Raw genomic sequence first — 13,383 nt, 5'->3', positions numbered from 1 at the left:
TTTGTGCTAATTTACATAACCTCCTGCCAGCAATATATGAAAGTTCTGTCATTTCAAATCATCACCAATATTTTATATTTGAAGGCTATGATTTTTTATAACAATGTTGTTGCATGTAAAATGGTACCACACTATAAACCACACTATAAATTTAGTTTCGAGTTTTACATTGCTAATACATTTGAACATACAGTATTTTTGTTTTAATGGTGATTCTGATTTTTCTTTCTGTCAAATACAGTTTAAGTCTTTATTATCTGTTTCATTTTTTTGTCTTTCTCTTATTTGTTTATGGAGTTTTTATTAGATATTCTGAATAATCTTCATTTATCATTTATATAATAAAATTTTTTTCTCAATCAGAGATTCTTATTTTCACTTTGTTATGATTTTCAATAAGTAATAATTAATTTATATAGTCATAATATATAGCCAATGTTTTCTTTCATGTTTTTGTTTTGTTTTATGTTGTTGTTTTTTTGTTTGTTTGTTTGTTTTTAAGCCTACAGCACTCGGTATTCCCACGCAGTCTCCCATCCAAGTACTAACCAGGCCCGACCCTGCTTAGCTTCCGAGATCAGACGAGATCGGGCGCGTTCAGGGTGGTATGGCCATAGACTGTTCTGTGTTTTTTTGTGTCACTTGTTTTACTATCGCCAATTTGTACCATGGTGGGCAAAAGTAACTTTACAATTATTCATATGAAAAAAGACATACAGGTTATGATTATTACAATAACTTTATTAACTCAAAAGAATTTCACTCACAATTGTATACTTATTTTTGTCCATCCTTGTATATTTCCCTGAAATGACTCTAAAGTTTTATAATTTTATCTTTTACATTTTTTTTACCTCAAATTGATTTTAATTTATAGACTAATGTGAAGGAAATTCTATTTACATTTTTGTCTAATTTGAGTACATGATTGATGAAATCGATATATATAAAGGCCTAATATGCAAAGTGTCCCCTCGGGAGTTTGATAGACTGGAAGTTCCATCCCTCACTATGACATGTGCTGACCACCAGGGGGTGGCACAGAACAAAGGGAGGCCCCAGCCTGCTAGGGACCCTACCCATGCACAGATTTTGTGCACTGGGCCTCTAGTAATTTAATAATGATTTAGGTAATTTTGTTGCAACCTTGTCTCAGTGGTACAAGCCAAAGTTCCAGAAGTCTCCTGCCTATTTGATCTAATGGATGTATTATACTTTAGAACCTAACTTTTGACATGAGGTTGCTACTTCTTTCTGTTTTGCTTTTTACCCTCTCTAGCTTTTATGGACTAATTTGCTTATTTTTCAATTGATTTTTGTCTCTATTATTTTATACTAGACGCCCAGCGTGCACGAAATCGTGTGCGGTTAGGGTCCCTAGACCTAGCCTGGCCTCCGTTGCATGGCCTCTGCTGCCCTGCGACACTATGTAAAGCTTCCCCCCCCCCCCCCCCCCCCCGACGCTCCGCAATGCTTGCGGGTCCTCGACTGCTCCATGAGGCTACCCCTGCCCCTCGACTGCTCTGCGAAGCTTGCTGCTGCCCAGTGAAGCTCGCCACTGGACTCTCCGTGAAACGCCCCCTGCCCCGCCACTGCTCCACGAAACTCCCCCGCCCCTCAACTGCTTCACGAAACTCACTGCTTCACGAAACTCACTGCTTCCTGGGTGACTGCTCCGCTAAGCTCACCGCCACCCCACGAAGCAACCCACCATCGCTGCTCAACAGTCCCCAGTCCAGCCTCGCTGCCAGGCCCGCCTCATGGTGAGCGGCTCAGGGGCTGAGGGAGAGGGGGGACCGAGAGGTGCTCCATGCACTTCATGGTGACCAGTCTCCCGTTTGGTTGTGACGCCACTTAGCTCTTTATATATATTAGGATTACAGTCCCCATCTTGATTTTTTTAATGGTTACCCTAGAAATTATAGTATGTGAACTTATCAAAATCTCTATTAAATATTGTCTTTACCCTACTCCTGACCATTAGCATGATACAGAACACTTAAGTCCCAATCACTTTCTCCCAATTCATACGCTATCATCTATTTAATTCAATCTTTCTTTGAACAGCACAATTTATTACCATTATTTTTTTTCTAGTCATTGTGCTTTTGTTTTATCTTCTCACCCAAGGATATGTTCATTGATTTGAGAGAGAGAGAGGGAGAGAGAAACTGATGTGAGAGAGAAGCATCAGTGGGTTGCCTAAGGTATGATCCCTGACCAGAGACCTAAACCACAGCCTAGTTAAGTGCCCTGACCAGGAACCATCCTCACCACCTTGTGGTGTATGGGACAATGCTCCAACCAACTCAGCCACTCGGCCAGTTTGTGTTCGTTTTGATTTGCAAACTTATTAATGAATTTCTCAGCTTTTTATTTCTTCTGAAATATTCGATCACATGATCTGAGATTATTTTTTCTTTTGCCTGAAGGTTAACTTTACTGTTATGTGTTTCTGGCATCTTGGTGAATCTGATTCTACTGTCTGTTGATTCTTAGACTGTCACTCTTCTGTGATTTGTTTCCTTGTGGATTTTGTGATTTGTGAATTTGCCTATTTTCCTCCTTGTAAAGTCTTTGATCGTTGGAAAAGAATTCTTTCAGACAGGATTTTCTTTTGCTTTTATCAAAACCCTATGTGCATTAAAAGTCCTGAACCACTTTAAAATATTGCATTTTTGGTTTGCTTTTAATCATTGTAGAGTTATTTTGAATTCCACTCAGTTATGAGAGTTGGCTTTTAATTATAAATTATCAAGGATGAAGGCAGACATCAACATTTCTGCTAAAAAAAAAACAAAAAACCCAAAAACTGAACATATGGGTTTTATATTTAAATTTATTTATTAAATTAATTCATTACATCACAGATTCATACACAATAGTTATGTCAAAACTTTAGTGAAAATAAGAAGCCATTGGTGTAGGTGACTTCTGAAACTATTTTTTTGCCCAGTTGAGAGAGTTTTCACTTTGGTTGCTATACTTCATGTTTCTTAAAAAACAAAGGATAAAATGTAAAGTTTGGATGCTCCTAGAAACACATGAATAAAACATAACCAACTTAGAGATAAATAGAGGAGGGAGTAGGCATAGGTAGGTGCAGGCCCAATGTCTGTGAAAGGAGAAAATGAGGATTAGATGGGAAGAGCCTCAGTATGAAGTGTAGCTCTGAGACAGTCTTGGTCAGTTTTATGAGGAGCTCCAAGCAAGATTTCCTGTTAGAAGGGTTTTGAATGAGACAAGGTGACTCCCTATTTGTTGGGTTCTCTCATTGACTGAGAGGAGCAATGTAGAGCACAGCCACTCATAAATATGGTGGCTGAAGGTGTAGCAGCTGAAGGCTATCAGCTAAATACACCCCTTGCAGCAAGTTCTCCTGAAGCAATATCTGCTCAGTTCACCTTCATTGTTACATACCTGAATACGGTGGAGAGGCGGTGACATAAGAAATATGTATTTTCTCTTCTGCCCCTAGTTCCTGACACAGACATATAAAAACTCTTGTAATTTTCTGAATAATAGGGTGAGAGGAGTGTCTTAGAAGTAGCTTCTAAATCCCTTGATATTTACTGGGCCATATTTTGTTCTACTGAGGCAACTCTTTGTGAGCTCTTTGATAGTCTCAGGAGGGAGGGTAATCATTAGAAAGACTAAGCCATGATTAGGAACAGAACTATCAGCCTCATCACCCCCTCATCCTCTGGAGAGAGGGGAGAGGCTAGAGATTGAGTTAATAATTGATAATGCCTTTTAAAAACTATGGGGCCCAGAGAGTGTTGATGTTGTTGAGCACATCCACATTCTGGAAGGTATTGCACCACCCCAACCTGGGCCTGTGCCCTGACCAGGAATAGAACTGCGATCTCTTGGGTCACAGGTCGATGCTCAACCACTGAGCGACGCCAGCCAAGCTATCTGTTTCCTTAATTGAGCTTTTAAAATATATATTATTTGAATAAAATTATAATGATTTCATTAACCTATTTTGCCCTTTCTTAAATATGATGACTATAAATGTGATAGAAAATTAAAATTGCCCATTGCAGGAGGAAAGCAATCAAACTAGATTGACCAATATGCTTACATACTTGTCTGGAAAATTTCCCACCCTCCCTAGATTGAAAAGCTGAAAGTAGAGAATCGTTAAAAATATCTATTTCTCTGTCTATGAAGAAATTAAATCATGAAAGCTCAGGTTCATTTCTATGAATCAATTTTTTAGAAGGATATCTAAATTTCTTATTTCTTAGTGTTTTCCATTTTAATAATAATAATAAGACATTCTGGCTTATTTTTTTATATGGAAGGTGACTGATATAAATTCAGTGATTATCAGTGGCAAGCTTAAAATGCGTTCCCAAATATTTTATTATAAAATAATTTTAAAATCTAGGGGAAATAGAACCTGCTCACAAGTATGTAGGTTCATTTGCTAGACAGCGTACAAGTTGCTGCTGTACACGCTATAAGGATTTACAAATTTAGTCATTTTGCCATTTTAAAAATGAAGGAGGGTTAATAGATATGCTGGAATATCACAGGGGAAAAAAAGTAATATGATACCAGGAAGAAGGGAAAAATAGCTATCAAATAAAGGCCAGGGATATACTGCATTGTATAGTGGAATACAACAAAATATTCTCTCTCTCTCTCTTTCTCTCTCTCTCTCTCTTTCTCTCTCTCTCTCTCTCTCTCTCTCTCTCTCTCTCTCACACACACACACACACACACACACACACACACACACACGATCATGCTCACAGATTCTAAAACCAAAGAACTCTAATATAGCTGGCACAGAAACCCTTTTTCAGGGTTTATAGACTTTTTAGGGATAAGGGTTATAAGAAATCATATATCACACAATGAAAATAATTCTTTCCAAAAAAACATTGAAAGTGTTATTTACCCTATATAGTATACAACCACTTAACTCACCCTAAAGTCCATCTTCTCAAATAAATACTTACTTTTGTCCTTGTACTCCAGTATAATTCACTCATTTTAACCCATTTTACAAAAGTATACATGTTAAGGAGCCATTTCTCAGAACAACTGGAGCAAATGGCAAAGAAAGTAGTTAGAAAACTGAAATTGGCTTTTTTTGTGTGTGTATGTTGAAATAAATTTAAGCTTGTTTGCAAATAAGAAATCTCTACACATTGGTGTACACATGATCTAAATATGATCCATAGTCATAACTCTTTTTAAAATACTTATTTATTTTGTTATGGCTGAAAAGAGAAATTATGTCTTCTTCAAGTAAAGATAGTTATACTCTGAATTAATATGGTATCTTTTTTTTCTAACCACACATAAATACAGGGAGACCTCAGTTTCCAGTGAAGATGTATCCTCAGGTTTGATGTGTAAACCAGTGCTTTTCCCACTTTTTATGGTCTTTCCTGGAACTATGATTTCCCATCATATTTTAGTGTGTATTATATTCTAATCAACAGTCTGCCCCAAAACCAGATTGCAAATTCCTTGTTTATAGAAAGGAACTTTAATTTCTTTTTCTCTGTAGCACCATTAATAATTAGGACTAGAGTTTGAAAATAGTAGGAACAGGCCTTGTCCCAGTAGCTCAGTTGGGTAGAGCATCCTCCCAATATGCCAAGGTTGAGGGATGAATCTCCACTCAGGGCATATAGAAGAATGAACCAAAGAACACATAAAAAAGGGCAACAACAAATCAACAAATCAATGACTCTCTCTCTCTGTCTTTGTCTCTCTCTCTCTCTCTGTCCCTCTCTCTCCTTTCCTCTCTTTCTAAAATCAATTAACAGAAAATAGCAGGAACAAATAAAAATATATCTGTTGATATGCTGTTTGGAGACATGTTTCCATGGGATGATTATTAGAAATTATAGTAGAAACCCTGGTCTCACCAAAAAGTCCATGTAAATGACATTGTAGTCAAATTAATGTAATAATTATAACAACCTGTATTTTGAGTGATAGGAGTAGCCATCCAGAACTTCAAAGAGAGTGCTGTTTTCTCCTCATTATCTGCTGTAGCAATAACCTTAGACACAATTTTGATACAGGGCATGTTAACACTGGCAGTGATAATTCCAGTCTTCATTCCCTGTGTGCAATATACTCTTCAGGTTCCTACTTTGGGAATAGGAAGAAGAGCTCAGACATATCTATGCAATTCACATTGCAAAGATTCACACACTCAGACCAATCACAATTTCCTTTTTTGGAGAGTAACTTGACTTTGTTTGTCAGGAAAAAGCAACAGGCACAAACTTATTTGCATTAACACATGATTGATTGATAACCTCAAACCCTTTCTGTTTGTTTTTACTGAAAAACTAGAAGCCAGGTGCACAGATTCATGCACCTGTGGGGTCACTTGGCCTGGCCTGCACCCTCTCACAATCTGGAACCCCTCAGGGGATGTTGGACTGCTGGTTTTGGCCTCATGCCCACAGGCCAGCCTGAGGGACCCCACTGGAGCACGAATCTGCACCGGGCCTCTAGTATGCATATAAGATCTTCGGTGAATATCTTCCCACCCTCCTCCCTCCACCCTTCCCTCTGAGATTCATCAGTCTGTTACATGTTTCCATGCCTGTGCATTGAGCGTCTGCCCCCTGGTGGTCAGTGCACATCATAGCTAACAGTCGAACGGTTGAACGGTCATCTTGTTCGCTTAGGCTTTTATATATATAGATATGGTGCATGCTAACCATAATAAATTTTCTCTTGGTGAAATTCCAAGCAATGCTCTGTGTTATAAATTTATGCCTATAGATGTAAGACTTTTTTTTTTAACTTTTTTTCTTCTCCTAAGTTACCTCCAAATTCAGGGACTTGTGTTCAGAAACATATTTGCAATATTGCTTCTTCCATTGCAATATTTAACTGCAAGGATTTATTCTCCAAATAACCTCTTTCCCTACAGAAGGCTCCCTAGCAGTCACAAAACCCATGTCTTCCAAATTTGCCACTTCCTGGGACTTTTCAACCAGCCCTCCTTCTAGGTCAGTCATAGCTGCAGGATCATGCCCTCTCTTCATCCCTAGTCTTTCTTCCCTGTAAAGCCTTTCAGTCAATCCAGAGGCAGCTGTAGGAAAACCTGGTCACCAGGAGACACTGAAAGCCCAGAGCCCAGTATCTGGCAAATAGGAATGTTTACATAACATATATGACCTCAGAGTTAAGAGTTCAATGAGGAATGGATGAGAAATAGCATAAATAGATATTAGGTATGTAGAGATAGCAATAGAAATAGAGGATAGAGATATAGATGTGTTATGCTATACATACTGTATATACTATACAGAGAGAAAATTGAATGTGCCAGTAGAAATCTATTTGAAAATATGAACAGGCATTCTCTCCTTTTGTTTTGAGATTCTTTTTTTTGTTTTTGTTTAAAACAATTTATAATGTCTATTTGCATAAGGGTATAAAGAAATGGGCATGTATTTTAAACAGGTAGTAAGAAAAAAAGGCCAAAATTTTCTGCAGTGTAATTTAGCCATATTATGACAAAATAAATTAGGAGCCCCCAAACTGTGCAAAATATTAAGTCTAAAAATTAAACTTGTATGAATTTGTCAGAATACATATTTATAGACTAGAGGCCTAGTGCACAAAAATTCGTGCACTTGGGGGTCCCTCAGCAAGACCTGTGCCCTCTTGCAGTCTGGGAGCCGTCAGTTGGACATCCTTAGCACTGCCGTGGAGGCGGGAGAGGCTCCCGCCACTGCCACTGCGCTCGCCAGCTGTGAGCCCGGCTTCTGATCTTCTGGCTGAGTGGTGTTCCCCCTGTGGGAGCACACTGACCACCAGGGAGTAGCTCCTGCATTGAGCGTCTGCCCCCTGGTGGTCAGTGCATGTCATAGCGACCGGTTGTTCTGACATTTGGTCAATTTGCATATTAGCCTTTTATTATATAGAATGTGTTCATGTTTACCTCAAGTATACTTAACACAACATTTTCATAATAATGAAATGTAGACAGTTGTGTAAATACCCAACAAAAATAAAATATTAAATTAATTATATACATACATGCACATATATCCACTGGGAAAATATACAGCTATTAAAACGGCATTATAGAGGACTGTTGCATATATGTATACATCACATATATAATTAGGAAATTGCTAATCTAAATATATACAAAATCCTAATGTACAAGTAGACCGAACAGTGGAACAACCGAACAACCAGTCGCTATGATGTGCGCTGACCACCAGGGGGCACATGTGGAACATGGCAGGCGTTGGCAGCAGGTGGCAGAGTGCAGAACATGGCGGTGTCAGCCTCAGTGGGATGGTAGAGCAGGTGATTGGGGGCGCCAGACAAAGGCAGAGTGCCTGTTGCTGTCATTGAGATGAGCCTCTGGTGGTTACTGAAAATTCTTTGCTCCCATACACTGCAGTCCTGCCTGGTGCTCGCACCTGCTGCCGGCGTCCGCCCCGCTCACACCCGCTGCCAGCGCCCAGTGCTGACCCCGATCACTTGGCACCATCAGCGGGTTCCAGCAGTGGCTACAAGCCCTGATAACCCCTCAGGGCTTCTCCACCTCCCCCTGCTCCTGAGGGGTGATTGGGGCCAGCAGCTACCTCTTGCACCTGCTGCTGGTGCCAGCCCCACTCGCACCCACAGACAGCACCGCTGCTCACACCCACTGCCAGAGCCTGGCGCTGGTCCTGATTGCTTGGCGCCATCAGTGGGTGCGAACGGTGGCTGTTGGCCCCAATCACCCCTGAGGGCTTCTCCACCTCCCCCTGCTCCTGAGGGGTGATTGGGGCAGCAGCCGCCGCTCACACCCGCTGCTGGCTCCAGCCCCAATGGCTCTGCACTGTCAGTGGGTGCGAGCGGGGCCAGCACCATCAGCGTGTGGGAGTGGTGGCAGTGGGAACGGGGCTGCCGGCAGACAGGGGACCGGGGCCTCAGCAGGAGGGGCCAGGTAGGGACACGGAGGATGGGTTGAGACCCGCCCCTATGCCCACCGTAGCCTTTCAGCCCACAGTTCATTTCAAGGTGCACAAATTTGCGCATTGGGCCCCTAGTCTTCTATAAAATGACAAAGGATGCTTAAGTTTTATACATGTAACAAGATATATATAGATATGTGTGCATATATACATGTATGCACATACCTATGTATATACATACAAAATGAAAACTGGAATGAGGTACACAAAAAAGTAACACAACTTATTTCTGAGGTATTACAGAAATTATTCTGTTCTTCTTCTTTGGTGATGACTATTTAAGTTCTATATTTTACTTGCTTAGCACATTTCAATTACATAATACTATGTTATTAACTCTGGTCACCAAGTTCTATATTAGATCTTCAGATCTCACTCATCTTTTAGCTGAAAGTTTTCACCTTTTTACCAACCTCTCCCTATTTTCTCACCCTCAGCCCTGGGAACCAATTTTCTACCTCCATTTCTATGAGTTTTACTTTATTTTTAGATTCCACATGTTAGTGATACCATGCAGTATTTGTTTTACTCAATCTGGCTTATTTCACTTAGCACAAGACTCTGGAGATCCATTTATGTTTCCACAAATGGCAGAATTTCCGTATTTCTCGTGACTGAATAATATTTCATTGTGTGTGCGTGTACATGTGTGTGTATGTTGTGTCCATACCTTGGCTATTGTGAATACAATGAACAAATGAGTACAGATATCTCTTCAATATTCTGCTTGCATTTTCTTTAGATATATACCCAGAAGTAAGATTGCTGGATCATATAGTAGATCCTTTTTTGAGGCACTTCTATACTATTTTCTATTGTGGCTACAGATAATTTTTATAAGTGGTCATAATATTACTAAAGGTATATATTTTTGTTGAACAAATGCATGAATTAATAAATAAGTTATGGAATAGTTGGATGACACAGGGTTAGTCATGGTTAAATCTCCTGATCTGTGCATAACGCCCTCTCCCTCTATTCACTCTGATTATAGAGGTTATCTAATTGCTCCATGTTTCTGACAATGTTTGTCATAACACAGGGATGGTGTGAGATGGGAAGTGGATACCTATTTATAAGTTGGACTCACCTGTACAATAAGAAGTTGTGTGTATTTCATACTTATATTTTTCCACCAATAAACACGTTGTTAAAAATAACATCTATTATCATAAATTATATCCTCTAATTTTCATCATTTTCTCTTAATGCCTTTATAATTACTAATTTTTAAATCTTATAATGTAGTTTGCTTCTCTGGCTAATTTTTCTCTTGACAGTGTGGTCTTCTAGCACAGCGCTTTTTGAAATAGTGGTGTTGAAGACAAATATTGTTTTATTTCTTGATTTATTTTCATGTGCAGATCAGAAACTCCATTGCATACAATAAGAATTAATCACTAGAAAAAATGTTGAAAAATACATGCCAAATCAAATCCAAATTCTTAATATTTTATTCAAAGGACATAAAATTCATTTTTATACATATCAACCAAAAGAAAGAGAAAACAATTATAAAATCTGTAAACTGTCCTTTGAAAGACTCACTATTATATTCATAGTTTTTGTACTCCTCCAACTGTATATCAAAGTTATGAAGGAAGGATTCTGTATACTGTTGACACTTTGAACAAACACCATATACATATATGAAGTTTTTAATGTAAGAGACATAGAACTCTCTTACTTGACATTTATTCAGCAAGCTGCCAAATAAAGTGTAAAGTATGGTTGGACTGTTTTAAGATAAGAAAACGGGCCAGTGTGTCTTTCTCCAAGACTGATGACCAGAGATTCACATATTGTGTTCAGGAGGGTGTGAGATGTGGTTCCTGTGAAAATGTGCAGTACCCACGGTGACTCATGTTACAGGGTTTTTGCTGTAAGCCCTCTGTCTGATAAAAGAGAATTTAAACAGGAATTTGGAGACAGACAAGACTTGGTTTTCAAAAGATAAGAAACTATGGATATACTTTGGTAAGGGAGCAGGAATTCAGCCATGCATGAGTTAGTTTTTTCAGAAAACTGTAGAGGAAATACAGTTAGGACTGAGACTTATGTAGAGAGACTAATCAATATGAAGTTAGATGAACAAGCTGCAGCTCTGTGGGCCACATGTACCCAGAGTATTGTTCCGATGTGCCCATTACTAGGTTTGACAAATACAGAGAGATATAGGAATTTTAATAGAATCAAGGATTTGGTTTTTCCAGTGGAAAAGGGAGGCTGAGTTCACAAGTAAGCAAAGCTGATGACATTAAGGATTAATAGCTGTCCCCCCCCCCGCCCCCGCCCAAGAAATGTTAGTAGATTTCTTTGAAACTCAGTGTTTTTAGCTGCAAAATGGGAATTAAGATAACTGTCCTTTCAGCCTGAAGGATCATTATAAACATCAAACCACACACGTCAAGAGTGTGTAAACAAGCCTAGCTGGTTTGGCTCAGTGGATAGAGCGTCAGCCTCCCAGGGGATGTATCTTGGTTGCAGGCACATCCCCAGTAGGGGGTGTGCAGGAGGCAGCTGATTGATGTTTCTCTCTCATCAATGTTTCTAACTCTATCCTTCTCCCTTCCTCTCTGTTAAAAATTCAATAAAATATGTTTTTTAAAAAAGAGTGTGTAAACAATTAAGCAACATAAATACGTAGTTGCATGTGTATGCATATATGTGTGTGTAACATTATTTCGACTATTATTTTTATAACCTGAGCCATCTGATTCTCAAGTGTGTCATAGTTACTGAGTTTGTGCTCCTTGGTTTCCTTTCCTCCTGCGTCCCTTGGGCAAACATCCTATATAATAAAGAGTTAATATGCTAATTAGACCGAACAGCAGGACAACTGTCCAGAGAACCCTCCAGACGACCTTCTGGTCCAAGCTGGGCCTGCGAGGGCCAAGGCCCTTGCATGAATTTCATGCATTGGGCCTCTAGTTATTATATATGTATTTTAATTGGAAGTGGGCTTTTTTTTTTTTTTTTAATTCAAGAAAGACTTCTTTCCTTTGGCTCAGTTCTACTACTTTCCTTAGATATTTACAACCTTTTTAAAAAATGTCTTCATGTGTTCACATAGATCTCCTTTGATATTTATAAGTGTGATACCTTCCTAGTTTTTCCTTTTAAGTCTTAGGCTTTATACTCTATGCCATCATCTACTTTACCAGATCCTTTTCATAATTCACCCTCTTTTTCCTTCAAAAAAACTTTTTTTTTTTATCTTCAGTAAAGGAGTCCTATTCCCTCATTCCTTCACATGAGCTGGTGGAATTTAAAGTTTGTTGCCCAAAGTATTGTTACAGTTCACTTTGAAACATGACCCTCTTTTAAGTTATCCCTACATTTCCAATGGAAACTAAACAGCCCTGCCAGAAGTGCCATATACTTGGGGGGGGACGTGGAGGGTGCACATAGAACTAAGGCACTGGAAAACTGTCACTGGGAGTTGTTTGCTCAGTCTTGCCCTATTTTCAAATGGTAGATTTCCCTTCATTTTTCATTTACTTCCCTTACCATGCCTTATTTTATTGTGCTCCATCTTCCTATCTATAAATTGAAGGCCAATAATTCTCCTTGCACTGGTCTCAGCATTGCCACATTTCATAGAGCCACTTTTGCATCTGGTATCGTATTAATGGATTTGCTACTTTGATCTGTTTAATTGTACTTCCCACTGCTCTAGGGAGAACACTACTCATATTGGTCTGCAGCCTGTGCTCCTCCTGGAACTCAAAGAGTGTCATCTGCATGAAATAAAATTCATTTCCGACTATATGTAGCATCCCATTTTCATTTGTGTATTTTATTTCCCTGAAAGTGCCCTAAAATCTCATTGTAAAAGAGTTTTCAGACCAACACAGAGAGAGAAACTAGACAAGCAGGCTTGTCTCATTTCTCTGGCACCTTGAATTACACACCCTTCACACACATTCACCCACCGCTGCGTATGGGCAGCTGATAGGGTTGCTGGTAAATGTGTTCACATATTTTTAGCAATGCTCAGACAGATGGTCTTAACGAGAAACTGTTTGTGTTATTGTTTTTCCAATCAAACATTTGCTTCATTGAAATAAAAGTAATGTTCTTTCCACTTCCTCTTAAAGCAGGAAGTCTCTTCAGATTCCTTGACCCAATAGCTTTTTTCCCTCCTACCATGGTACCTATTACATGTCTTATGCTACACTTTGAAAATTCTATAAATCAATGTCTAGCTTCAAAGTTTGGCTTTTAATATATGTCTTTAAATTGAAAAAGAAAACACATAACTTGAGATTCACTTATGATGACCATTTTAATATTGTAATAAATAATATCTAAAATGTACCTAATTTATCCACAATATTTCATTGGAATACTTTCGCCCTTGGATTCACTTCTTGAACTGTGATAGTTTCCAACAAAATGCTTATTCTTTCAT

Source organism: Cnephaeus nilssonii (genome assembly GCF_951640355.1).
Source record: "Cnephaeus nilssonii genome assembly, chromosome: 3".
NCBI classification, from domain to species: Eukaryota; Metazoa; Chordata; class Mammalia; order Chiroptera; family Vespertilionidae; genus Cnephaeus; species Cnephaeus nilssonii.
This window is presented reverse-complemented; position numbering follows the sequence as displayed.